Genomic DNA, 26,871 nt, shown 5'->3' with positions numbered 1-26,871 from the left:
CCTCCATCTAAGGAAAGCAGGAACTATGACATGCTGTACTGTAGGTTGTGTTCTGAAAGGACCCAGTCCTGGAACAGATATGAGACCTCTCTTATGCTTGATGTTAGAAAGCCATTGTCCCTGGGGCTTTCACCAGGGACCAATGGAACAAGTGCAGATGACTCTGGCCAGGGCCCCTTCTGTGATACCATCCATTCTGGTCTGGAAGTCAAAACAACTCAGGAGGTTATAAAGATAGCCCAAAATTGGCTTCTCTGGGTTCAAAGTAAAAATGAAAAAAGCCCAAACTAAGCAAAACAGTCCTTGCTTTTGGTAGACAGAAGCAGAAAGCTTGGATTTGTGACTCATTCAAGGAAACTGGCACTCACCTGGCTGAGTCAAATACTAAATATGATCCCTCTGCCCACTCCCCAGTCTCCTAGTAGCACTTGTACTTATTCAATAGAAGAAGAAATTTCAAGGCTTAATTAGTGCAAATGAAGAAGTGTTAACAGTGGTTAATGTACCCAACCAACAGTAAATATTTTATTAAACATGCTTCACACAGATGCAGTTTCTATTACCTACTATACTTAAGACTACTATCTAGCATTAGTAAGTGTAGGACTGCGGAGGTAGTTAAATAACAGATATTACTTTTACTCTGTTTTTAGCCAAAGCTTATGATATTCATTCATTCAACAAACATGCATTGAGCGTCTACCAAGTGCTAGGTACTGTGTTACATACTGGGAATAAGCACTGAAAAGACAGATCCGTGTTGTCCTGGAGTGATACATGCTGTTGACCATGAAAACTGGTTAGTGTAAGCAAGATTAAAAAAGGAAAAGGTAAATTTTGAAAAGAAAACCCTCACTGCCTTTCAATTTTAAAATAGCCTTCTGAGACCATGGGGTCCAGTGGTCAAGTGGTCATCCATTCTGTGCAAACAACTTTAACCTCACTCATCTTTTTGAAACACTCTTTTTCACTGGTCAGTTGAAGGCCAGGCTTGAAGAGCTTTTTTGTTTTTTTATTTTTCTGGTTGCCTCATTCTGTCTTTTAAACCATGACAGAAAAGGATGAATAGCCAGGAGAACACAGAGCCTGACAACTCAATTCCATCACCCAGAGTCCTTACTGAGCTGCCACCTGGACAGAGCCCAGTGCTAGATGCTCTTGCTAATAATATGTGTTTGTGTCTTCTCCCTGCAGGACCTTGGCACACACAAGACTTGACAGGAAACTGCTCCAGAGCCCATGGTGGGTGTGGGATTAGGGCCTGGGATGAGACTTCACGTGTGAATCTTTGTGGGGAGTAAGGAAAAAGAAAGAAAATATGACTCTAAGGTTAATTACTTCCCAGGGAGCTCACACTTTGAGCAACATTGTGGGGAAGGGCTGGCTGGTGACTGTGTGAAGGTTAATGGCACTATTATATACTCAAAGAGTCTATATTGTTCTATGACAATTAACAATAAAGAGATGGACTTCTTTTTAACAATAACATAATTGACTATAACCACTCTTCTGGTGCACAGAGACAGGGCAGTAAAAACGGGCGCATTATTAGAAGACGCAAACGCACACGCACACACACCAAGCACTTTGCAAGGAGACTCTCTCCACTATCTTTGGCTTCTCAGATGATCATGGCATCAGTTAAAATTGGGAGAGCTTAATTATTCTTTTGGTTATTGGGTGATATGGTTTGACTCTGTGTCCCCACCCAAATCTCATGTTAAATTGTAATTCCCAATGTTGTGAGAGGGCCCTGCTGGGAGGTGATTTGATAATGGGAGTGGATTTCCCCTTTGCTGTTCTCGTGATAGTGAGTGAGCTCTCATGAGATCTGGTTCTTTGAAAATGTGTCATGCTTCCCCCTTTGCTCTCTCTCTCCTGCTGCCATGTGAAGACATCCTTGCTTCCTCTTCACCTTCCACTGTGATTATAAATTTCCTGAAGCCTCCCCAGCCATGCTACCTGGACAGCCTGAAGAACTGTGAGTCAGTTAAATCTCTTTTCTTTATTAACTACCCAGTCTCGGGTAGTTCTTTACAGCAATGTGAGAATGGACTAATGCATTGGGTGAAACTCATTTGAAGATACCAAAATGCTAAAGCTTAGCATGGAGAGAGTTTTAAGGTTTCCTTAGAGTGAGACTTTTAAGGCAATGTATGTTTCTCAATTGGACCCACTGGGAAAAGGTCAACCAGGCACACTTGAAAACTGTGTCTGTCTTACTCTGTCCCTAGCCTGCAGCATGTGCTCTGTGAATACCTGCTAAATGAAGACTCTTCAAATCCCAGAAAGGTGGGCAAGGCTGCCTCTCCATCACCCTGGGGGCAAGACAAGAGCAGAGACAAGAAACTGACTATTGCTCGAAGCCTCAGTTTTCTTTCCTTTAAAATGAGGCTATTACCCCAGTTTTGAGAATTACATGGAACGATAACTGAAAATTTATTTAATTATTAAAGGGATTATAGATGTAAGAAATTATTTTTAGTTTAAATAGTTTAAACACCTGTTTAAATGTTTCACCTTATTAAGGGTAGAATATAATGCTTTAAAAGGAGATGTTCTCAGTCTAGAATGTATGGATTATACAAGTGACTCTTAGTTCACCCAGGTCATGTAAATGGGGTTTACGGAGAAAAGCGCAGAAGAGTTTTCCATGTCACTATTGATTTCAGTTTGCCCAGGACTAAGAAGTTTCCCTGAGTGTTTTCAGTGCTAAAGCCAGAACAGAAGTGGGAAAACCAGGATGAGATTTTCACCTGTCCCTGTTCAACTCTCTTAATTCCATGAGCTCCAAGTTCAGTTTTCTTATTTCTAACAGAGTGTTAACAGAAAACCCTGTCTCTACTAAAAATACAAAATAAAGACAATATCCTTGAGTGATGTCAGATATTGAATGAGTGACAGAAAAGCTGTCCCTGTGGTCCTTGGTGAAATATTAGGGGTACCAAAGGAGCAGAAGAAAAAAAATATTCTCTTTCATTCTGTTTCTTCTCCCAGCCTCCTGTTACTCATCTTTGAGAAGAGCTGTGAGTTGAACAATGCACACTCAACACTGGCCACCGGAAATCAGTCACTGTGCGACTCCCAGGCTTCTCCAACCACAGATATGCAAGAATAATGTTTTCAAAGTGTCAGTGGAGAACATAAGTTCTACTGAGCACAAACTTGGGAGGCAACTAATCAAGGCATTTACCTGATGAATGAAGAGGGGGAAGAAGGCATTATCATTTCAAATATATCCAGCACATTCCCATTAAGCCATGGAACTTGCAGTTATTAATCACCAAAATAAATGTACCTTGCCCTTAGGCAAGTGCAGCCTTGAACAAGAGAAACCACCAATACAGCTCTTTTTTTCATCAAATTATCGAAAATGAAATGAATTTTGAAAGAATATCCTAGGTGAATTAGACATTCAACTATTTAACAAGAGGTTTTGCTGGGACTCTCATTTATTATTTTGAGAAGTTAAGTCAGTTCCTGCCAATAATTCAGTAGCGTTTACATCTCCATCATTTCACAGGCAGGAGATTCCGTGGCTAATGGCCAGTCCCTATTGTATCTCGAGTTTGGCATTGGAAATGGTTATAAGAGCTTCCCACTGAGCCAAGAGTCAAGTTAGAGATCTCCTGTGCAGAAAGGGGTGGGCATTCCATTATTCTGCAATATAGCAGAGTAAAATAAGTAGGATTTCATTTAGGCTGTGTGGTTTTTGTTTTTTAGATTAGGTTAAATGGCCAAGATGCTAAAAGCCTTCCTGTCTTGTACAAATCGAGTGCTTCTGTCTGCTGGTTCCGACCATTCTGGCTGCATATTCTGAAAAGCTCTTGATAAGTGTCTTAAGTGTAGACAGACATCTCATGTGTCTTGCTAAGCAAGGCACATTTTCATATCGAAAAGGTGCTGCGCCTTTTGAAAGTCTCCCTCTTCCTTCAGGGGTACTTTATAAGCAATACAGAGAATTTTAAATTAAACTCTAAATTCAAGATTCAAACATTAGTCCCCAGTTTTAGGGGAAAAAATTGTTTAGAGGACAAGCCAGAACATCAATATTTCAAAGTATACCCACCAGAAAGATACCTGTTCTCAGAGAAAGCTCATTTCACAGTTTAAAGAAAACAAAGAAAAGAAAAGGCACAGAATGAAAAAAAAAAAAGCAGTCTGGGTCTACTGTCCATCCATCCACCCATCTGCAATCTGGCCTTGCCCTCCCTGGACCGTCCTCCTCTCCCTTCAAGCCGGGAGGGAAGGTCCCTCTGGCAACAGAATATCCTCTTCCACCCACTGGCTGATGCTCAAAATTCTACTATTAGGACATAATCCCTTTAGTTTCAGCTTTGATCACTGTTAAAATGCAAATACCTCTGGGTGGGGTAATACTTAAACTGTTATCAGCCCTTTACAGTCCACCAAGGAGGAAGGAGCTGGGCAAATTTCACTAAGCATTGGAGGGTAGATCTGGAGGCCGAAAAGCCACAGAGGGTGACGTGTGGGCATCCAAGAAAGATCCAAGGGCCAGAAAACAAACCGCTTCTCCCATGTGCCAAATCATGGCCGGACCTGAAAATAGGAATCTTATTTTGTCTGAATGGGACAGCATACATTTATGTAGAAATTCGTCCACCTAAGAATCTAAGAAAAGCAGTAGCTGAACAATGGGACAAGCTATCATTCTACTAAAAGATAATTCAAATGTTGGGGCTCGTTCTGCAATAAAACATAATGGCTAATCCTCAGGGTTCAGCCTTTCTGTTCTAACTTTAACTAAGGAAAAAAGTTTAGCCTTGTTAAAGCTATTATCTGTTCCTAAATTGCATAGTATATAAAATGTAAATGTGATCACACCACTCTTAAATTATTATAACAATACGCCATTCTGTTTTCTTCCCCTTGACATTTACAAAATTCATTTGGAAGAGTGGGATCTACCTCACAGAGATTAGTGATAAATCATGTATTTTTAATGAATATCAATAGGAGAAACCCCATGACATAGCCCACCATCTAATTTGATTAAACTGTGCTTAAGGCAACACTACCTCTCTGGCTAGGGAATAGCTCCATAATGACTTTGTGAGCATTATTGCAGGCTGTTTTAATGATTTAATGAACTGCCTCTATATTTAGTTCAATAGCCTTAAAATGATTAGTGTTTAAGAAAAATTAGCTCACTTTGATTTGATTCTATTTGATGGTAAGTTTAAATAACCTAACCCTTCAAAACACAGTGGAAAAAAAATCCTACAATCCCAGCCAGCTAACTGCTAGAAAACATTATGACCATCATTAATAACCATTCATTTATGTTTAGCTACAGTATCCAGCCTGACATGCTCATCCGAGGAGCTGGGCTGTAGCAACAAGGGCTAATGCTGCATTTCATCTTCCCTCTCTACGACTGGGAAGGGGAGGGAGAGGAGAGGAGAGGAGATGGCAGAAGCAAGACAGAGCCTTCGATTTCATATGTTGGGCTATAAGGAATTTTCTCTAGTTCAGGTCTAAAGTGGGCGTCTGTCTACACTTGGGAGAAGTTCTGGGTTTCTAAAAGAGAAGGAGGGGAAAATTGGTGTGAGGTTTTCAGCCAACCTCTCCTGCTGTGATGCAGGCAGTCAGCATAGTTAGGTTTGAGCAGTGTGGTCAGGAAGCTCCCTGGGACACCCGGATGGGAGTCAGGGAGGCTTTCTGCAAAAAGACTGAGGCAGATGGCTTTTCACCAGGGAAAGCGATCTAAAAGTTGGTGTGATACCGCAGGGACCAAAGCCAGCTCCTTATTCCAAAAGAAAGAAAGTCACAGCACACACACAGAAGTCCATTCTGCAATATCCTCATGGGTGACCGCTGCTTGTCCACACCCCAAAACGTGGAAAAGAATTGCACATTGGGTACCCCAGTACTGCGCTTCATCTGAAACCATCTAGGCCAGTCATCTTCTGTGCAGACCACAATGTTCCGAAACCATTATCAGAAGAAGGAGACAAACTGGGAAGTCTGTTTAACTTTGAACTTTAGAATAACAATAGGTAACATTTATTAAGCACTTACCAAATGCCAGGCACTGTTTACTCTCTACATAAACCCAAGAGTTAGATACAATGATTATCCCCATTTTTGGCAAAGAAGCCAGAGGTCAGAAAGACTAAGCAGCTTGCCTAAGGCACACAGCAGAGTGTAGGGAGGGGACAGGCTTGCACCCAAGTCTGCTTGACTTCTGGTTCTTACCTACTCCGTCCCATTGTCTTTCATTTTGCCATCTGTGCCATGTGACGTGCTGAGTATATTCTGAGTTAGAAACAGGGATAGACTTAAAGAAAATGGATGTTAGAGGAAGGTTGGTGAGTATCCAATGAATAATTCACTAAATGAGGCCACTCACCCCAGCCTTCATTATTCAGAGCTGTCGCTGTGGATTCTTGGGCCTTGGGGGTAAGAATGCAATCCACTAACCATTACTACTCCTTGTCTTTGGGAAGGGAGAGGAAATATTTCTAGATGAGCCATTGTCATCTAATGAAAAAGCCCTGTATTTCTTGGCATGTATTGGGTACTCCCAAGACACCTTCCTCTTCTCTCTCTCTCTGTTAAGGTCCACCCTTCCTCCACTCTCCTAATCTGCCTCTTCCCACACTCAGATGTGTGCACACAGATCCACACAATGTGCTCACACATGCAACACAGGTGCACATGCACACATGCACAGGCATACCATTTAGTCCCATTTCATGGACATTTACTGAGTCCATAGTGTGGGGCAGGTACTATGCTGATATGGTTTGGCTCTGTGTCCCCACCCAAATCTCATCTTGAATTGTACTCCCATAATTCCCACATGTTGTGAGAGGGACTTGGTGGGAGATAATTGAATCATGGGGGCAGTTTCCCCTATACTATTCTCGTGGTGTGAATAAGTCTCATGAGATCTGATGGTTTTACCAGGGGTTTCCACTTTTGCATCTTCCTCATTCTCTCTTTGCCTGCTGCCATCCATGTAAGATGGAACTTGCTCTTCCTTGCCTTCCGCCATAATTATGAGGCTTCCCTAGCCATGTGGAACTGTGAGTCCAATTAAACCTCTTTCTTTTGTAAATTGCCCAGTCTCGGACAATTATGTCTTTATCAGTAGCGTGAAAACGGACTAATACATATGCCAACATGGGAAACAGAGATGAATGAAAAAGGGTCTGTGCCCATGGCTCTGTACTTGAAGGAGGGCTCGGTCTTCTAGGGAGGAGGGAGTGGTTCAGTAATCATGCCCACCATCTCATGGCCGTAACTCTCTTGGCCTAATCCCAGACAACCCAACACTTTTTCAGAGTCCTTTTTGCAAGTGTGTCAACCTCCCTCCTTTCTTTCTTTCTTCCTCTCTTTCTTCCTAACTCTTTCTTTCTCTCTTTCTCTCTTTCTTTCTCTCTCTTTCTTTCTTTCTCCTTCTTTCCTTCTTTCCTTCTTTCTTTCTTTCTTTGACAGGGTCTCACTCTGTTGCCCAGGCTGGAGTGCAGTGGTGTGATCTTGGCTCACTGCAACCTCTGCCTCTCAAGCTCAAGGGATCCTGCCACCTTAGCCTCCTGAGTAGCTGTGACTACAGGGGCCACCAGCATGCCCGGCTAATTATTTTTTGTATTTTTTTGTAGCAGCAGGGTTTCGCCTTGTTACCCAGGCTGGAACCTCCCTTCTGATATCACCTTCCCCAGTGACTCAGAGCCACTCTTTGTCTTTCTCACCTTACTTCAGACTTTTCTCTTCCTTCCCCATCCCCTCACCAAAAACAAAAGAAAACAAAACAAAGTCCTGAACCCACGACTCATTTTCATGAGGCCAATTATTCTGACACATTCATCCTAGACTTACGCATAAATAACTGAGAATAACTTTAGTAGCTTTTCTCCTCCCAGAGAGGCTATGAGCAATTATTTTGTACTATTTAAGAGAATCAAGCCATTTGTGTGGACATTTCCTGATGGCGGAGCCGTAAATTCTTGTACAGGGCAGGAAATGTAAACAAATGAAGTAAGCTACATGAAAACTGACCAACTAGACAAACAAGTTCCATCTAAAAGGGGCAGCACCACTCAGCAACAGCCCATGGCTACCAATCAGTGTCCCCAGAGCACCCCAGCTTTCAAGGAAAATACAGCATCCTGATTTTTATTCAAAACATTCTAATTTTTTTAAGTTGGTTCAGTAAAAAATAAAATAAAATGCCATACAGGCTAAACAAATACAGTCCACAGCTGCCAGTTTGCAACCTCTGCCCCACCGTTACACAAGCAGCATTGACAGACCAGTTATGTGATGGCCTATAGAGCAGCAGTCTCCAGTGCCACAGTCACGGCTCCCCGCAGGAGGGATGCTCTGCACAGGCTTGCTTTCTTATTTTGGAACAGGGTCCCCCTCTGTTGTCCAGGGTGGAGTACAGCAGTGGGATCACCACTTACTGCAGCCTCAACTTCCTGGACTCAAGTGATCCTCCTGCCTCAGCCTCACGAGTAGCTGGGACTACAGGTGTGCGCCACCACGTCTGGCTAATTGTTTTCTGTTTTGTTTTATTTTTGAGGTGGAGTCTCACTCTGTCACCCAGACTGTAGTGCAGTCGTATAATCTCGGTTCACTGCAACCTCCACCTCCTGGGTTCAAGCAATTCTCCTCCCTCAGCCTCCCAAGTAGCTGGGATTGCAGGCGCCTGCCACCACACCCAGCTAGTTTTTGTATTTTTAGTAGAAACAGGATTTCACCATGCTAGCCAGACTGGTCTCACTCCTGACCTCAGGTGATCCGCTCGCCTGTGTCTCCCAAAGTACTGGGTTTACAGGCATGAGCCACCACACCCGGCTGCATTTATTATTTATAAAGACGGGGTCTCACTATGTTGCCCAGGCTGGTCTCAAACTCCTGGACTCAAGCAATCCTCCAGCCTCAGCCTCTCAACGTGCTGGAATTGCAGGTGTAAGCCACTGCACCCGGCTGCACAAGGTTTCAAAAACCTTGGCTTATGCCTATAGTCCCAGCACTTTGGGAGGCCCAGGCAGGCACATCCCTTGAGGCCAGGAATTCGAGACCAGCCTGACCAACAAGGTGAAACCCCGTCTCTACTAAAAATACAAAAATTAGCCGGGTATGGGAACCACAAGCCTGTAGTCCCAGTTACTCTGGAGGCTGAGGCATAAGAATCACTTGAACCCAGGAGGCAGAGGTTGCAGTGAGCCAGGATCACACCACTGCACTCTAGGGGCAACAGAGCAAGACTGTCTCAAAAAAAATAAAAATTAAAAATTAAGAACAGTGCTAAAATAAGCACACAGCAACACATGTGTAAGCATATATCTTGTGCGTGGATACACGTATTTGAGTGTGGAAAGGGGTAGGTTGGGGGAGTGGATGAAGGGTGGTCATTAACAGAGAGACAGAGAGAAGAGGCTGACACGTGCCTCTTGAGGTGAACCTAGAAGACCCAAGATGTTGCTGCTAATAACTTTCCTGTAAGCCACCTAACTCTCCAAATCTGTAATTCTTGATGGGAAAAAAAAAAAGCTCCTGGCTATGCATATGCAATATCCTCCAATTGGAATTAAAAATTACTTGACCTACATTTAGATCTTCTGACTCTGTTTTTCAGCACTGCGTTCTTGAAACAGCTGCTGCTGATTCAGAATTCTGACCCTACTTGTTATTTGCTTCTGCTCTGCCTCTGAGAGCTTTCTGTAATCACAAATCCAGTTGTTTTAACAGAAAATATGAAGTTTTATGCAGAAGACAGGTTTTAAAATTTAGAAAGCTTTATGGGAAAGTGGCAGACCATGATTTTCAAAGAGCGGGGAATCCCATAAATTTTCCACTTTAAATTCCATCGTCTCCTGGCGAGTGGAAAACTTTGCCCTAAAAACTGGGGTGAGGAGATGGATCAGCGGTTTTGGACCCAAAAGGGAAAATCTCAACAGGTTTCCTGTATGTGCAAAGCCACTTGAAATTGAGTATGTGTCAACACAGATTTAATTAACTCCCAGCCAGGACCTATTGGAAATGATCCCAGAAAGTTGGGACAAAGGAGAAGGTGTTAATTTCTCAGCAGGAGAGAAAGTGCCTTTTAACTGCATTGGATTATGGCTTAGGGCCTGGTGATAGAGCCGCAGTGCATTTTCAGATGATTCATTTCAAGTGGGCTGAAAACAGGTGGCAATAAAAATCAACAAGTCAGTCCCTGCCGGTAAGGCCGGAAGATGCAGGACAGGGTCCGGCAGTCAACCCCACTCACATTATTCACTTATTCCATGCACAGGTAGTCCCAGAATCTCTGATTCCAGGAAGGACAACAGGAAAGTGTCCTCAAGAATTTAAAATCCAGGTTACTTTGTAAGAGTTAAACCACTTTTTAAAAATGAAAAATGACACACTTATATGATTACCTTTTATAGGAGAAAGCCAAGAGACTGGGAAGTTTAGGAGCTTCAAACCCCAATTGACAATGGCAGCCCCTAAACCAGGATCCTCCCTCACATCCTCAGAAAGCCATACAGATCCACAAAGACAGCAAGTAAACCACACATAAACCAGGACTTCAGCCTACTGGGACAAATACTGTGAATTTCAAATTACCTCTAAGTAATAGATATTGATTGATAGATGATAGATTAGATAGATAGATAGATAGATAGATAGATAGATAGATAGATAGATAGAGGCAAACATCAGTTGAACCCATTGAAGTAATCAGAGTATAATCTTGGAGAAGCAGAACCGGACGTGATCGTAATTGAGTAAGCAGACACAAAATCAATTATATGGTACCCTGTTAGGAGAAAGCCTGGAACACAGAAGGGAAACTCTAAGGAGTGGGAAGTTGACCCTGTTTAGTCATTGGTGTTCAAGGGGAGGAGGCATTGAAGTCGGGGGATTGTGAACCTCCTACTCCCTGGAGAAATGGACTTTGTTGTAGGGTAGGAATGACTCATGAAGCCACATGGTAGGCAAGATTGAACACTTTTCTTAAGAGTCCACTTATCCACACCAGGGTTCCAGGCTCACCAAGCAATCTTCCCTAGACAAACCTGGCTTCCCAATCATGCAGGTACCCAGAAGGGGCTAGGCAGGAAGTATGAACATTTCAGGGATCAGAAAGCAGTTCCCCACTCTAAACAATAAGCTGACATCTGGCTGCTATGTATGCAGCAGTCATCTGTGAGCTTGATTGATGTGGGTCTGCCTCCCCAAGTCCAATCAGCTACAATGACATGGCAAAGGGCTAAACCCAAGACAACTGTACATTTACCAACAAATTACCTTTTGTTAGATAGTAACTCTGAAGCAATCTATGCCCCCTTTTGTACCTAAAATGCTTTCTGTGTGCCCAGACCTGGTCTAGGTGCTTGAAGGCAATAAAATAAGGTCCTGCCAACCGACTCAGAAGAATAAAACTTGACATACAAAACAATTAGAGGACAATATATGGTAATAAGTAATTGAGTATTAGGTAGGGCTCATCAGACAGTATTTGCATGGAAGTTGAAAGAGAAACACATCCCTTGGGGACTAGAGCTGTGATACTAGTAATCATAATATGTTTAATTTTATCACACTTCATCATCAATAAAGCAATTACACATATTTGATCTAATTTAATCCTCTCACTAACCAGTTGAAGCAAGTGCTATCATCCCCTCTTTACAGACAAAAAACCTGAAGACCAGAGAGCTTCAGTTACTTGGTCCAAGTCTTATAGCTAGTTAAAGTCAGGCCACATCTCCTGATTCCAAAGCCAGTGCTCCCACAATACCCAGCTGAGATCAGGAAAGTAAATGAGAGGATACTAAGGACCTTTAGTGAGGGGAGAAAGACATGACACCTGACATCAGGGGAGGTTTCCTGAAGGAATCAAGATTTGGGGGGAGGCCGGGCGCGGTGGCTCAAGCCTGTAATCCCAGCACTTTGGGAGGCCGAGACAGGCGGATCACGAGGTCAGGAGATCGAGACCATCCTGGCTAACACGGTGAAACCCCGTCTCTATTAAGAAATACAAAAAACTAGCCGGGCGAGGTGGCGGGCGCCTGTAGTCCCAGCTACTTGGGAGGCTGAGGCCGGAGAATGGCGTGAACCCGAGAGGCGGAGCTTGCAGTGAGCTGAGATCCGGCCACTGCACTCCAGCCTGGGCGACAGAGCGAGACTCCGTCTCAAAAAAAAAAAAAAAAAAAAAAAAAGATTTGGGGGGAGAACCTGCAGGTGAGTGGGCGTTAGAGAGAAGGAAGAGAATATATCCTGAGCAAGGTCAGACTCTCCCCCTGAGATGTCCTGAGGTGTCTCTGGGTCATATCCTTGCAAATCAAGACTAAAACATCAGTCTGTGCCAGAGTTGGATCCAGATATTGTGGAGCCTGGGGTTTGTAACATTGAAGAAAAAGAATACAGATCCCCTCAGGGCCCCTGGAATAGGTCTCTACAAATTTTTAGCATCACATAAACCCTTCTTTGGTCATCACTGATATTCATAAGCCCCCAGATCCTATTCAGACCTATCTGCTGATCCGCTTCCAAAACCAGGAAAGGCTCCTGCCCTTCCCTGGGACCTGATCTATAGAAAGGATCTGTATTAGTTTGGATTAGACTCAGCTGTCAGTGACAACAATAACAGCAACACCAAAACAGTAGCATAGATGAAAGAGGTTACCTTTCCCAATGTAAATGTAGACCATTTGGGGTTTATATGATAACTAATGATCAAGATAAAAGAGACTCACACTCCTTCTATCTTGTTGTTCCATTACTCTTTTTTTTTTTTTTTTTTTTTGAGACGGAGTCTCGTTCTGTCGCCCGGGCTGGAGTGCAGTGGCCGGATCTCAGCTCACTGCAAGCTCCGCCTCCCGGGTTCACGCCATTCTCCTGCCTCAGCCTTCCGAGTAGCTGGGACTACAGGCGCCCGCCACCTCGCCCAGCTAGTTTTTTGTACTTTTTAGTAGAGACGGGGTTTCACCGTGTTAGTCAGGATGGTCTTGATCTCCTGACCTCGTGATCCGCCCGTCTCGGCCTCCCAAAGTGCTGGGATTACAGGCTTGAGCCACCGCGCCCGGCCCATTATTCTTAATACACAGCTTCAACCTCATGGTCCAATATGGCTGCTCAAGTCCAGCCATCATCTGTCTTCCAGCCAACATAAAAAAAGTAATTTCTGGAAGATGTGCATACTTTTCTCTTTAAGGACACTTCCTTGGGGTTACAAACACTTCTTATGCTTGCAACCTATTGGTTAGAATTTATCAGATGGCCATACCACACTGCAAGGGAGACTGAGAATAAATATGGTCTTTATTCTGGATAGCCATGTAACCAGCAAAACATCAAGGGTTCTATTACTAAGGAAGAGGAGGAAATGTATGGTAAGAAACTACTTACCACAGAACTCAAGTTCCTTTGAGGAAGACTGTGGAACTCCCAGTGAAGTCACTGAAGATGGACATGGTAATGATTGCACAACCTGAAGGCAAGATCACAACCAGGCAAGAAGCAGTCCATTTCATTCACCCTACTTCAAGGCCGAATGAAAACCACCAGAGAGGAATAGTGAGCATGTGCAGCTCTCACAGCCATTGGTATACTCTGGGGCCTTTGGAGGACTTAGTTCAGGTTCCTTGGGCAAACCTGGGTTTAACTCCCAGCTCCACCAGTCACAAAATACGTGACATCAAGCAAGTTACTGAACTGCTACATTATCCAAAACTCTTCTGGTTGCAAGTGACAGAGGCCAATTCAAATTGACTTACATTAAAAAGGGAATTTACTTGCCCCCCGACCCAGAAGTTTAAAAGGTTGTCTAGCTTTAGGCATGTCTGAATCCAACCTCATGGCTCTGTCTCAGTCTTGGACTCTGCTTCTCTCTGGGACTGGCATCATTCCCAGGCAGGTTCTCTTATCAGGTGTTAGCAAGCCAACCAGCAGAGCTTATCATCTCCTTACTTAGCAACCCCAGAAGAAGGAAGAGCCCCTTTCTGATTGTCCCGATCAAAGACCCGAAGTCAACTCTGGTCCAGCAGAGGTGATTTATACATCTTTGAGCCAATCATGGTGTCTCTGACTGGCCTGGAGCTAGGTGGGGCTGGCCTCACCTGAATCACAAGGGCCAAGAGTGGTTCTCCAAAGGAAACTGAGGATGCTATTAGAAGAAAGGGGAGAATTATGCTGGTTAGGCAGAAGCAACATGTCTTTGTCCATTTTGTGTTACTATAACAATACATGAGGCTAGATGATTCATAAAAAAAAGAGGTTTATGTAGCTCATGTTTCTGCAGGCGGGGAAGTACAAGAAGCAAAGCACCAGCATGGCTTGGCTTCTGGTGAGGGCTTTCGTGCTGCATCACAACATGGCAAAATGTGGAGGGGGAAGTGGGCTCATGGGAAGACGCAAAACCTGAGAGGCGCACTGGCTTTATATCAACCCACTCTCGTGGGAACATTCCCTCAAGAACTAGTCCAGTCTCCAGAGAGCGAGAACAGCCCCAAGCCATTCGTGAGGGATCCGTCCCCACAACCCAAACACCTCCCACTAGGCCTCACCTCCCAACACCGCCACCTCAGGGATCAAACATCAACACGATTTTTGGTGGGGACAAACTCAAACCATAACACAACAGAAGCTTATTTTTTTCATCCCTTAGTATAATACTTACTTTATCAGACAATTATGAGAATGGAATGAGACACCACGCAGGAACACATTTAGCATAGTGCCAGGCACATCGCAGGAGCTTAAAAGATACATGTGACTGGTTATAAGGGGCTACAACAGAGAGGGGAACCAGCACAGAAACTTCAGAGCAGAGTACCAGTAAAGTGTGTGGCCCAGAGCAGAGGCAGTGCAGAGAAGAGGGACAAACTGAAGTGTGTGGCACGACAGAGGAGAAAAGTTCCAGAACAAGCATGTGGCACTGTCCCTGGAACAAGCCAAGCAGCTATAGCCGGTCAGAGTCAGACCTGGTGGGGAGACGGCCTAGGGAACAGGGGGCGAGGATGGCGATGCCAGGCAGGACCTGGCAAGAATCACAACCCATGCCAAAGCGTCTGACTGAAGAGTTTAGCAAACTGTTCGCTTGGTGCAATTACTTTGGCACCAACCTAATATTTGCAGATGACTTACAGAGGCATGGTCAAGGCTAAGTGAACTCCTGCGAGGTGTGTGGGTCCCAGAGACCAGCAAGAGGGGGCCACAGTTTTTTTTCATCCCCCAGGCTGAGGGAACCAGGGGAGAAATTGTATTGCTGGAAGCCAGTGACAGGTGGAGTCCCTCCATGAGGAAGGGCCGCCCAGCAGGAGCTAAAGTCAAAGAAGGATACAGCCACTGCCATGCCCGGGCTCTTTCTCACCCACCTCAACCTCCTGCTGGTGCCTCCTCTTGGCCAACCCAGAGCACGAAGGAGCCGCATAATGCATTCTGCAGAGGTTGGCCTCCCAGGACACAGAGCAAGCAGAGAAGGCAGACAGGGATCTAGAGGGACAAGTAGAATACCCAGCCAAGCCAGCATCAATGGCTCCTGGGGACCCTAACTCTCTGGAATCTTCTGCTCCTAATATGGAACTGCAGGGAAAGACGTGGTGGTGGGCTTTCCTCCTACTCAAAATCTGCCAGCAGTGGGAGAGAGGCATGGCTTCCAGAGGGTCGAGAAGGCAGGAACTCCAAGCAGACCGTAATTTCTCAGGCAAATACACTCCAGAACACTGTCCCTGCCTACCCCAGCATGGCCAGCTCACCTCACAATTACCCCGTCCTCATGGGCTTTACCCCAAGCCCTGACCAATGAGACCACAGTGGGCAGCGGGGATGCGGGGACAGGGCCCGGGTAGTCGTGTCGTGTTTCTGGAGAAAGCCTCTGAGGACCTGCATGCCTGCAGAGCTGTGCCCCCGACCCTTATCTCCCATCCCCTACACCGAGTCCACAGGTTGGGCTTCTGTTTCCTCTCCTAGTTTGTTCTCTAGTCCCCAGCAAGCATGGTAAGTTCACCTAAGCTCCAGCCTGTTCGGCCTGACTCCCCCACTTTCTGGACATGGTCCTGTCCCATTGTAAAACAGTGCTTGGTATTTGTTTTTTGTTTTGTTTTTTTGAGACAGTCTCACTCTGTCACCCAGGCTGGAGTGCAATGGTGGGATCTCGGCTTACTGCAACCTCCATCTCCCAGGTTCAAGCGATTCTCCTGCCTCAGCCTCCCAAGTAGCTGGGATTACAGGCACCTGCTACCATACCTGGCTAATTTTTTTTTGTATTATTAGTAGAGACAGGATTTCACCATGTTGATCAGGCTGGTCGATAACTCCTGACCACAGGTGATCCACCCACCTCGGCCTCCCAGAGTGCTGGGATTACAGAGGTAAGCCACCGCACCTGGTACTTGTCTTTTTTTGAAAGAGGCTTTAAGGTAACGGTTTAAAGTACAAACACTGCAGCCAGTGGCTCCATCACTTACTGTGCACCCTTGGGTAAGTTACTTGACCTCTCTCCTCCCTAGTTTCCTCATTCATAAAATGGGAACAATAATAGTACCTGTCTTATAAATTGATTGTGGTGATTAAATTAATAGCTGGAAAATGCTTAGAACATGCTTCACACATTGTTAGCAACCAATAACTTTTGACTAATGTTACTATATTTTCAATGAATGAAAGTTGAATCAGTTGTGGCAGCAATGAGGACTGAATTCGGGAAGCTGGTCTTGAATTATGAAGCTCCTGCTCCATGAGTGAAAAAATGACCAGTATGTCTTCTCAATTATATTCACCTTGGATTTGAGAGGCTCTCTCTGGGAGGTTCGTCCTTTGATGACCCAAAGTCATGCTCCGTGTGCTTTTGTGATTATGCTCATTAACAGGACCAGGAGCAAAGTTATTTTTAGTATGCCTGGAGACAAATCAGAAAGCCCATAAGAACTAAAAGTAATCTTCCAAAAGTCTCTATTGGTGATCAGCGCGTGTTTACACAGGCTTTTTGAGTGTGATGGAGGCTCAGTGTGTGTCTCATGCTCTGCTGAAACCAGCTTTCTGAAGGCTGAGGAATGTCCACAGAACTTGGGGAATTCGTTATTTTAAACCAGTGACAATAAACAATGCCCTCCCTTTCCCTCCTTCCAGGCTCCACCTCGCTGACAATTCCATGTGAATGTCTCAGTCCTAAGATCAGGGAAGCTAAAGATGGGAGAAATTGAGGCTCCCTCACCATGTCTTAAAATGTAAAGCGAAGAATGAGACAAATCACCTCTCCTTCAGATCATGGTGAGATTCAATAATTTTATTTATTTGTTTAGAGACAGAGTCTCCCTTTGTTGCCCAGGCTGGAGTGCAGTGGCACTATCTCAGCTCACTGCAACCTCTGCCTCCTGGGTTCAAGTGATTCTCCTGCCTCAGCCTCCCGAGTAGCTGGGATTACAGCTGTGCGGGACCACGCCTGGCTAATTTTTGTATTTTTAGCAGAGAAGGGTTTCACCATGTTGGCAGTCTGGTCTCAAACTCCTGACCTCAAGTGATCCACCCGCCTCAGCCTCCCAAAGTGCTGGGATTACAGTTGTGAGCCACTGCACCTGGCCAATAATGATATTTAATTCACATAGACAGTTCACCCTCCAGGGCCCCACCCTCTATTTTTTACTTTGAAAGATAAAATAGCAAGGATTTAAAGTTGTGAGCAATGTCAGACATGGTGGTATGCACCTGTGGTCCCAGCTACTTGGAAGGCTGAGGTGGGAGAATCGCTTGAGTCCAGGAGTTCTGGGTTGTAGTGTGCTATGTCAATTGGCTATCCACACTAAGTTCGGCACCAACATTGTGACCTTCCAGGAGCAGAGGACCACCAGGCTGCCTAAGGAGAAGTGAACCAGCCCAGGTTGGAAACAGAGCAGGTCAAAACTCCCATGCAGATCAATACTGGGATCATACTGGTGAGTAGCCACTGCACTCCAGCCTGGGCAACATAGTGAGACCCCATCTCTATTTAAATAAAGTTGTGGTTATGCTTTGCTGATTCCTCTCTGGTGTCCTCCTGTTCCTCATTTTCCGCCTCCATGCTATCAGCAGCAGTGTAGGGTGCTCCTTAAGAGCCACATCAGGCTCTGAGGGTCTGTCCCACCATGTCCTTCTGTCCCTAGATCTCTAACACCAGAGATGATCCTCAGAGTCGCTGCTCATGTTCATCCATCCAACCAGGGGTAAAAGCTGAGTTCTCATGTTCATCCATCCAACCAGGGGTAAAAGCTGAGTTCTAGAGGTGTTGGATCTGAAAGATACCTCAGATACCATCTAGAACCAACACTTCAACTTACTGAAAAGGACACTGCATCCAGAGAAGAGACAGGATTTAGACAAGACTACAGAGCTAATAACTCTGAGATCCAGAATGTAATTTAGACCTCAAGACTTTCAAGTATTCATGCATGCATTCATTCTTCAACTAGGGTATTTGACAAGCATTTTTGAGTATCTGTGATGTGCCTAGCACTAGATTAGCAAGACAGGACCCGCCCTCCCAGGGGACACAAGGCAGCAAATGGACCATTTCCACATAGATTTATAGCCCAGAGCTCTTTCCCTACACCTCACAGCTGGGATTTGAGCACAGAATCTGACCCTCCACATCTATGGAGGCACATCTGCAATTCAGATGCATATCACTTATAAGAATGACAAGAATAGCATGAAACCACTCACTTTAATCCATCTGACCTGTGATGACAAAAACCAAAATGAAAATGTGCACACCAAAGCACCACCCTTCCACAGAATGGTTGTGTGCGTAAAAAAAGAGCATGAACTTAGAAATCAGAAAGCCCTGGATTTGAAACTGATCTACTGTTAATAGTTACTAGCTGTGTGATGCTGTGCAAGGGACTTTACCTCACTGGGCCTGTTTCCTCACCTATAAAAAGGAAGTGATAATGCTATTTCATAGGGTTATTGCAGGATTAAATGAGGTAATGGACCAATGGATGCAATTCACGCAACACAGTCCCTAACACACCACAGTGCTCAAAACACATCAGCAACTTTTCTTCCTCTACCACCCCCTCTGCTATAGTTAGCACTGCAGTTCCATTGCTGGCCTCTGAGGAAATCATAGGCCAGGTGCAGTGGGAGGCAGAGGCAGGCAAATCTCTTGAGCCCAGGAGCTTGAAACTAGCCTGGGCAACCTAGCGAAACCTCATCTCTACCAAAAAACAAAATTAGCCAGGCATGGTGGGAAGATCTATTGAGCCCAGGAGGTCAAGGCTGCAGTGAGCCATGATGACACCAGGCACTCCACCCTCGTAATAGAGTGATATCTGTTTAAAAGACAGAGAGAGAGAGAGAAATTATGGCATTTGGAAGACTTAATAAAAATGATTCACTTGAAAGGGTGATATGATTACAAACAAAGCCCCCAACCAGTTTTCCTTTTATTTCCTGGAATTTTTTTTTTTTTTTTTTTTTTTTTTTTTTGGCACTTATCAATAAGTGTTAGAGTCTGCCCCCTAGTGGTCATGCCACACAGCACGAGCTTACGCAGATGAAAATTCAGCCCCCGAAACATATCCCCCATCTGTGTTTGATTAACGTTCAATGGTGCCTCCTGCCTAGTCACAACAGATTTTTATCTCAACAGAAAAATTGAACAGGAACAACTGTGACTAAAGTTAATAAGATTGAGTGTTTAGCATAGAGGTTAATCCTGGCTGCACATTAAAATCACACACACACATACACACATCAATGCCTGGGCTCCACCCCAAACCAGTTGAATCTGACCGTCTGGGGGAAAGGTCCAAGCATGAAGAGTTTTTAAAGCTCTGTAGGTGATTCTGATGAGTAGTCGGGACTCAGAATCGGAGATTTCAAAACTCTATCAGAACTTGACAAATGACAGCACAGGCCATCCACTTGTAGGCAGCTCTCCCAGAACCCTCTGTGCATTCTGCAGAGATATTGCCCTTGATCAGAATGGTTTTGGTGCCCTCGGGGGAAGCTGCTTTCAGACCATGTAGCATATATTTTGGAGCACTCTCAATACTGGCAAATTTTTGTCTTTTGACAGTGGATTTGAGTTTGGATAAAAACCCTCAAATGATTCCAAAATCAAGCTCGCTGAATATGCTGGGCCATTTTGCAGGATAAACTGGGTAAGACCATTTTTGGTCAAACACAACATATGGCCAAGGGGATGGATTTGTCTCATGCGCCTCATAATTGACACAAAAAGCAATTCCAAAAGAGGGCCACAAACATTTTTATTAGTAACAGCTGTATTGGAGCCCGCATGCTGCTCCCCAAAGCACTGTCATTAAAAGACAATGTTGATCTGGATGTGTGAGGGCTGGCGGGACTATTAAAAGTCTGCCTCATTATGTAAGGGTCAAACCCAAATTTAGAATTGAAAGGGCGAAAACTGGTGGGAGGGGTCAGAACCGAACAGCCCCTGGGCTTTATGGTCCTCTCTGTTCATCACCCTACACTGTCAGAATCCAATCTGCTGCACCTAAGAGGGACCTCATTCCAGGCCAGCAGAGCGACAGCCAACCCCAGGAGCTGCTAAGGATCTCTGTTCAGGGACACCATACTTTTCTTTCCAGGAAACTCTGCAACCAGGTGAGATGATTCAATATTGCGTTGTGATTTTTGTTAGTCCTCTAAACCCTCATAACGAAATTCCCTCACATTCTATCAGATAAATCCTAACTGGTGAGAGCACAACACACTGTTAAACGCAAATAGTCAATCATAAATCAACCGGACTTTACTTCCAGCTCCAACATCTTGCAGTTATTTTCTTTCCCAGATGAGATTTTATTTTGCACTCATACCTCCCGAATCTGCTATGGACATTAACCATTGCACCCTCCTGTCTGGAGTCTTCTGTCTCTAGGATGGAGTTTCCCAGTGTGTATTTCAGGGAACACTGTTCCCTCGGTGCAACAGTAATTACACTAATTACGGTTTTTGCCATTACTTTTGTAACCACAGTTACTGTTGCTCCCACCCAATAGTTTCACAGTATCCATTTGTTCATTCATTTATCCAATAATGATTTGCTGAGCACCTAGTGTGTCCCAGACAGGGGTGGATCTAGGTTTTGTGAGGTCAGAAGCTTATACAAATTCTCACAGTCCTTTTTAAGGAAAAGAACACAATTTGTGGATACAAAATTAGGCACAGGGCCTTGGAAGGGGCCTGTGCAAATGAGGGGCCCCCAAAGCTTAAGTTCTATCACTTCACAACACTTTCGTCTCTGGTTTCAGGCACTGCTCCTGGCTGTGGGGCTAATAATTACAGATGAAACGGACAAAGACCAGCCCTCATGAAGCTGACATTCTAAAGGGATAGAAATGGGAGCTGGAGATCAATAGAACTTAGAGGGGGAATAGGTCCATGGTCATAGGTTTGGAAACTAAGATGCTAAACAAAATTAAACAGGCTTCTTCATGTAAGGGCTTCTCAGAGTCATTCAAATGCAGATGCATTCCATGGCTCTGTAAGAGGGGAATTGCGATGCATCACTCCCCAAATTTATTTATCAGAGAATTCTTCTTTTGTGAGGCATCCCCATGGACAGAATTCTGTGAGGGCCACTTGGGGAAATCCCGCTCTGTCATGTAGTGAATTGCTTGGCATGTGGACATCATCTGTATGTCATCCTCCATGAAACTGGGTCTCCTTCTTGTTTGGGGAAAAGCATTTGGTTTGTGTGCTAGAGAAATAATTTAAATCATTTCTCATTATTGTAGTTTTCTGACTCCTCTCCTACTGTTTTAGGCATTTTGAACACTTATCTCATCTCCTCTGCCTCTAACATTTCAGACTATAAGTCTCAAAATACATGTTTTAAAAGCCTTCCAATCAGGCCCTGGATTTTACATAGCATGGATTCCTCTGAAAGTAACAAGCATTCACCTTATGAGGGATTTCCTAATTTAGAAATGCAAAATACCACAATACCTTGTGGCTTCAAAACCAGACGTTATTCTTAAGAATCACGGAAGAGTCAGCATTTGGGGTCCTCAATCTGCCTTCACACCTCCCTTTAACCCCTCCAACAGGGTGAGAAGGCTCTTGCGTGGGGCCTTGCTTTCCAGTGGTAAGAATTATATTTGTCTCAGTGCTGGTTTCAGAGACATCTGTCATGGCAGCCCATCCAGCTCTGTTCTCAGGGAGCTAACTTTAGCAGCAGATTCTGCATCTGCTGGCGGAGTTTGACACAGCATATGTTTGCCAAAGCAGCCCTTCCCAATGGCTGACTCTGTCTCGTGTGAGGACATTTAATATATCCTGAGAACTAATCATCCCCCTACTTTCCTAACGTGTAAGCTATTTTTAATTTCATCCAAGTTAACAAGCAGTCCTAGCTGGAGCCCATCTTCTGACTTCAAAATAAATAAAAAAGATTTTCTATAACTCAGATTTCTCCTCTGGGCAGGCCAGCAAATTTATCGTCACCGTTCTCCAAATAAAGTCTTTATTTCATAGGCTCCCTGACTCTCCCATTAACCTTTTCGCCACTTGAGAAGATTAAGTACAAGTGAACGACCACTATGGTGGTCTTCAAATATGTCCACAATTTCTTTAACACTTCTCTCTTCAAAAGGTGGAGTTTCATTACCCTCCCCTCACGTGTGAGCTGGACTCAGTGATAAACTTCTAAAGGCAAAGTGATGTGTTTGACTTCCGAAGCTGGGTTATAAAAAGCATTGTGGCCTCTTTGTTTTTCTTGGATCACTCACTCTGGGGATAGCCAGGTGACGTGTCATAAAGACACTGAGGCAGCTCCATGGAGAGATCCACAAGGTAAGAAACCAACTCCTCTTGCCAACAGCCAGGAAGGAGCTAAGGATTTTGCCCACAGCCGTGTGAGTGTGGCACCGTGGAAGTGGATCCTCCAGCTCCAGTTACCCTTTGGGTGAATGCAGCCCTGACCACATCTTCACTTTGACCTCATGAGAGACTCTGAGACAGAATTGCCCCACTAAAGCCAGGTGCAGTGGCTCATGCCTGTAATCCCAGCACTTTGCGGGGCCAAGGCGGGTGGTTGACTTGAGGCCAGGATTTCAAAACCAGCCTGGCCAACATGAAACCCTATCTCTACTAAAAATACAAAAATTAACCAGGCATGGTGGTATGCACCTGTAATCCCAGCTGCTTGGGAGGCTGAGGCAGGAGGATCGCTTGAACCCCAGAGGTAGAGGCTACAGTGAGCCAAGATCCCACCACTGCCCTCCAGCCTGGGTAACAGAACGAGACTCTGTCTCAAAAAAAAAAAAAAAAAAAATACACTACAAAATAAAAGAATCACCCAGCTAAGCTGCTCCTGAATTTCTGACCAACTGTAAGAGATAATAAATGCTGAATATTTTTTAAGCCACTAACGTTTGAAGTCACTTGTCATGCAGAAATAGACACTAATATAACCATCTTATGGGATCTCATATGATGGTCCAGCTGCACACCCTGGAGCACTTGTCTCATCCATCTGCAGCAGCTGGACTGGGTTGGTCTAGAGTGCTATTACTTGAGTAATGGGAAGGATGTCCATGGACTCCACCTTCTGGGTAAAGTTCAATCCTGTCATGAGAGGGGCCTGCTTTCAAGATTCCCACCCCCTGGTGGGACGGGAAGTGGCACCCACAGCACTCCCAGTTTAATCCTGTCTGCTTCCTACACGCCAGGCAGGCGCCCCTGCACATCTCCAGGGGCCCTCTTCATGCTTCCCCAGGCCACCAGCTAAGCTGCTACCATTGCCTGCTGCTTGGCTACTGAGACTACTCCATGGGGCCCTGTCATTGTCACTGGATGCTGAGCTGACAGCTGTCCTCTCATCTGTTTGTATCTCTTAGAGGGGTCCCAATGCAGTGTTAGGTCTCCATGAACTTTATAGGCACAGCCTTCCTTTCTATGGGGAGGCTGCCACCATGAGGTACCACATACAGGTAGCAGGCAGCATGCCAGAGAAGAACCATCACTCCCTTTTGACCTCCAGAGCCCTATTGCAGAATTTAGCTAGACACACCTAACACTTTTGTTCTTCAGACTAGATTCTCTCCCAGAGCCAACAGCCTCCTTCTTCATTGCTTAGTAATCCCACCAGCAGCAGACACAAACAAGCCCACCAAGCATTCCTGTACAAATAAACGAATCCTAGTCATTTATCTTATTTATTTTCCTAAAAAGTTTCTTGGCCCCTATAACAATGAGATGACTCTTTCTCTGAGTGGGGAAGCTCTCAAGTTTTAATCTTAATAGCCCCATTTAAAATTTATTTCTAAGATAAGTATGTACATGTGTATATTGCAGGGTTTTGCTGCTAAGCAGTGATTGGTCTCCAGATGGACCCTTTTTGGAAGGAACTATGGCTATATTTATGTATCACCAAACCTCCAACTTTCAAAATCCTTCCAAATACATTGTGCAGCACACCAGCTCTTCAGGATGTTGGGGTTCTGTGGTCATTGGGAAAAATGCCAGAGTCCAATGTTTCTCTACTATTGGCCTTCTACAAGCCTTTAATATGGAATGTTCATCATGTGACACCAAAATAAGGGTTTAGATTAGATGTGTAATGTTTCCCAAACTCACCTCATCACAAAGAGCTCATGGTACTAGTATTATATGGAGCGTATTTTATAAAATGCTAGGTGAGACCTGCCCCAAAGAAAATGGAATGTAGCAAATTTGCTACCTGTCCCAGATCATTCAGCTTTGATCTGCTTCCAGCAAGTCTTAGGAATGTACAGGGGAAATAGTTCCTTAAAGACATAGATCTGGAATTCAAAGAACCTTTAAACCAAAATAAGCTGGTTAGCCCATTTTCTCCCTAAGGACAGAAACAATAAGAGTGCTCAGTGGATATCCGTGGGTAAGTCAAATCTGATTTTGCTCTCAGTCATTAAACTAAGACCAAATGTCCCATTTCGAGCCCCAGATTGAAAGCCTGGGATGCCTAGACAGAGAATCATCAGAACCGAGGCCCCTACCCCAGCCCTCCTTTTCAAGAAATCCCCATAAAGACTCTCAAATGAAGGAAGGTGATAGATGGAGGAGGGGGAGAGAGGAAAAAAAACTTTATTCTTTCAACATTGACCCATTTTGTTCAGGTCTAACAACTCAAAAGCAGCAGAGTCATTGAAACACGATTGTAAAACTATAACACTCCTCAATTACTTCTTGTTGGCCAGACAAGCAAACCTATTATTTGACAATGCATCATGCTCCAAGATAGTAAACTTTATCATACAGAGGTCATGAGAAAAAGACCACAGGTACAGTTTGCTAACCTCCACTAGATAATTTTTCACAGTTATCATCCAAGCACTGTAAAAGCACAAAAGATATGTTATCTTTGGGCTCAGTTTATTATAACGTGTGGGTGAAACTCCCTATAAAACCACTTACTAGGTAACTGTTGCACGTTCTCCTGCACAGAAAGTCAAATCAGTAAAACATCTTTTTGACAGTGTCTTTTTAAGTGTCAGAAATAAAAGGACGTGCTCTTAAAGGAGAGGTAGCACACGATTTATCATCCCCCCTCACTTTCCCACACGTACACAAGAAGATCCCCATCACCTCTCTGCATGCCAGAGACACTCAAAAGAGTCCTACTCAGTAGTCTCGTTTCTTTTACAGTTAAGTATTTCACGACCGAATTGTTCCTGGATAAAGCTGCAAGTAACATTAACTCAAGATACTATAGGTGCCAGCCTCTCAAATACTAGTCATGGTATTTTTTTCCCTAGAGTCATAATATTGAGTGAGACCCAGGAAATACAAATAAAAGGATGATGGATTTCCCCAGCAAATGCTCTCAAGAGTCACGGATTTAATATTAGAGCCTAAGAAAGGTGGTCTAACTATAGCTCAAACCTTGGATTTTTCTAAGATCCTACCTCTCTCTCACAGTAATGGCTTCATGGTCCCTGGGGACAATTCAAGGGGAGGCAGGAAGTCCTGGGTGATTAAACCCTAGGATATATAATGACATCCCAAGAAGCTCAGGGTTCACAATCCTATCCCCAAAAGGAAAGACAAGTTGAAGAATGTGAGATGGGGAATTCCTCCCAGAATGCAGTTTTCTTTAGAATTCACTTCTTCCAGTAGTCCAACAAGTCTAGGAGTTTTTATCCATTCAAAGCAAAGAAACACTTTCTAAATTGGTATACATGAAAGCAGTGATTTTCAAAGCAAATCAACAATACTTTGCAGGGTTAGTTATGTCTCCCCACTAATATCTGCTAAATAAATATTGAGGGTTTTTTATGTTTCCAATACAAAATAGAGGCTTTGGAAGAATAAAGAGAAATGGAGCATGTGATTGTACAGCATAGTGACTATAGTTAATAATGATGTATTGTATTCTTGAAAATTGCTAAGAGAGTAGATTTTAAGTGTTCTCACCACAAAAAAATGATAAGTATGTGAGGTAATGGATATGTTAATTAGCTCAATTTAGTAATTTCATGATGTATACATACTTCAAAATATATTGTACACAATAAATAGATACAATTTTTATTTGTCAATTTCTAAAAGTCAAAAATAAAATAAAAGCTCCCCAGCCAGGAATAAGAACTACTGGTATAGGTTTGATCTGAGGCAAAATGAATGGGGGGCAGACCCAAACTTAACAAAACAAAACACCTGTTCCCAGAGTGGATCTCTTAAGGGTTTGCCAAATTGGCCAAGTTGGTTCCCTGCTATTCTTTAGAGCAGTGGTTTCCAAACTTCAGTGTGCATCAGAATCACGCACACATACACAAGAAGGGAGGAAGGGAGGGAGGGAGGCAGGAAGGCAGGGAGAAAAAAGGAAAGAAAGGAATAGAAAAGAAAAAGAAATAGACTATGCACTCCCTATGCTTGTAAAGTTTACAGTTTGGTTGACAAGATAATACTTTTACACAG

Source organism: Macaca mulatta, chromosome 13, assembly GCF_049350105.2.
Source record: "Macaca mulatta isolate MMU2019108-1 chromosome 13, T2T-MMU8v2.0, whole genome shotgun sequence".
Classification (NCBI taxonomy): Eukaryota; Metazoa; Chordata; class Mammalia; order Primates; family Cercopithecidae; genus Macaca; species Macaca mulatta.
The sequence above is the reverse complement of the archived record's forward strand: the minus strand, read 5'-3'. Positions refer to the sequence as shown.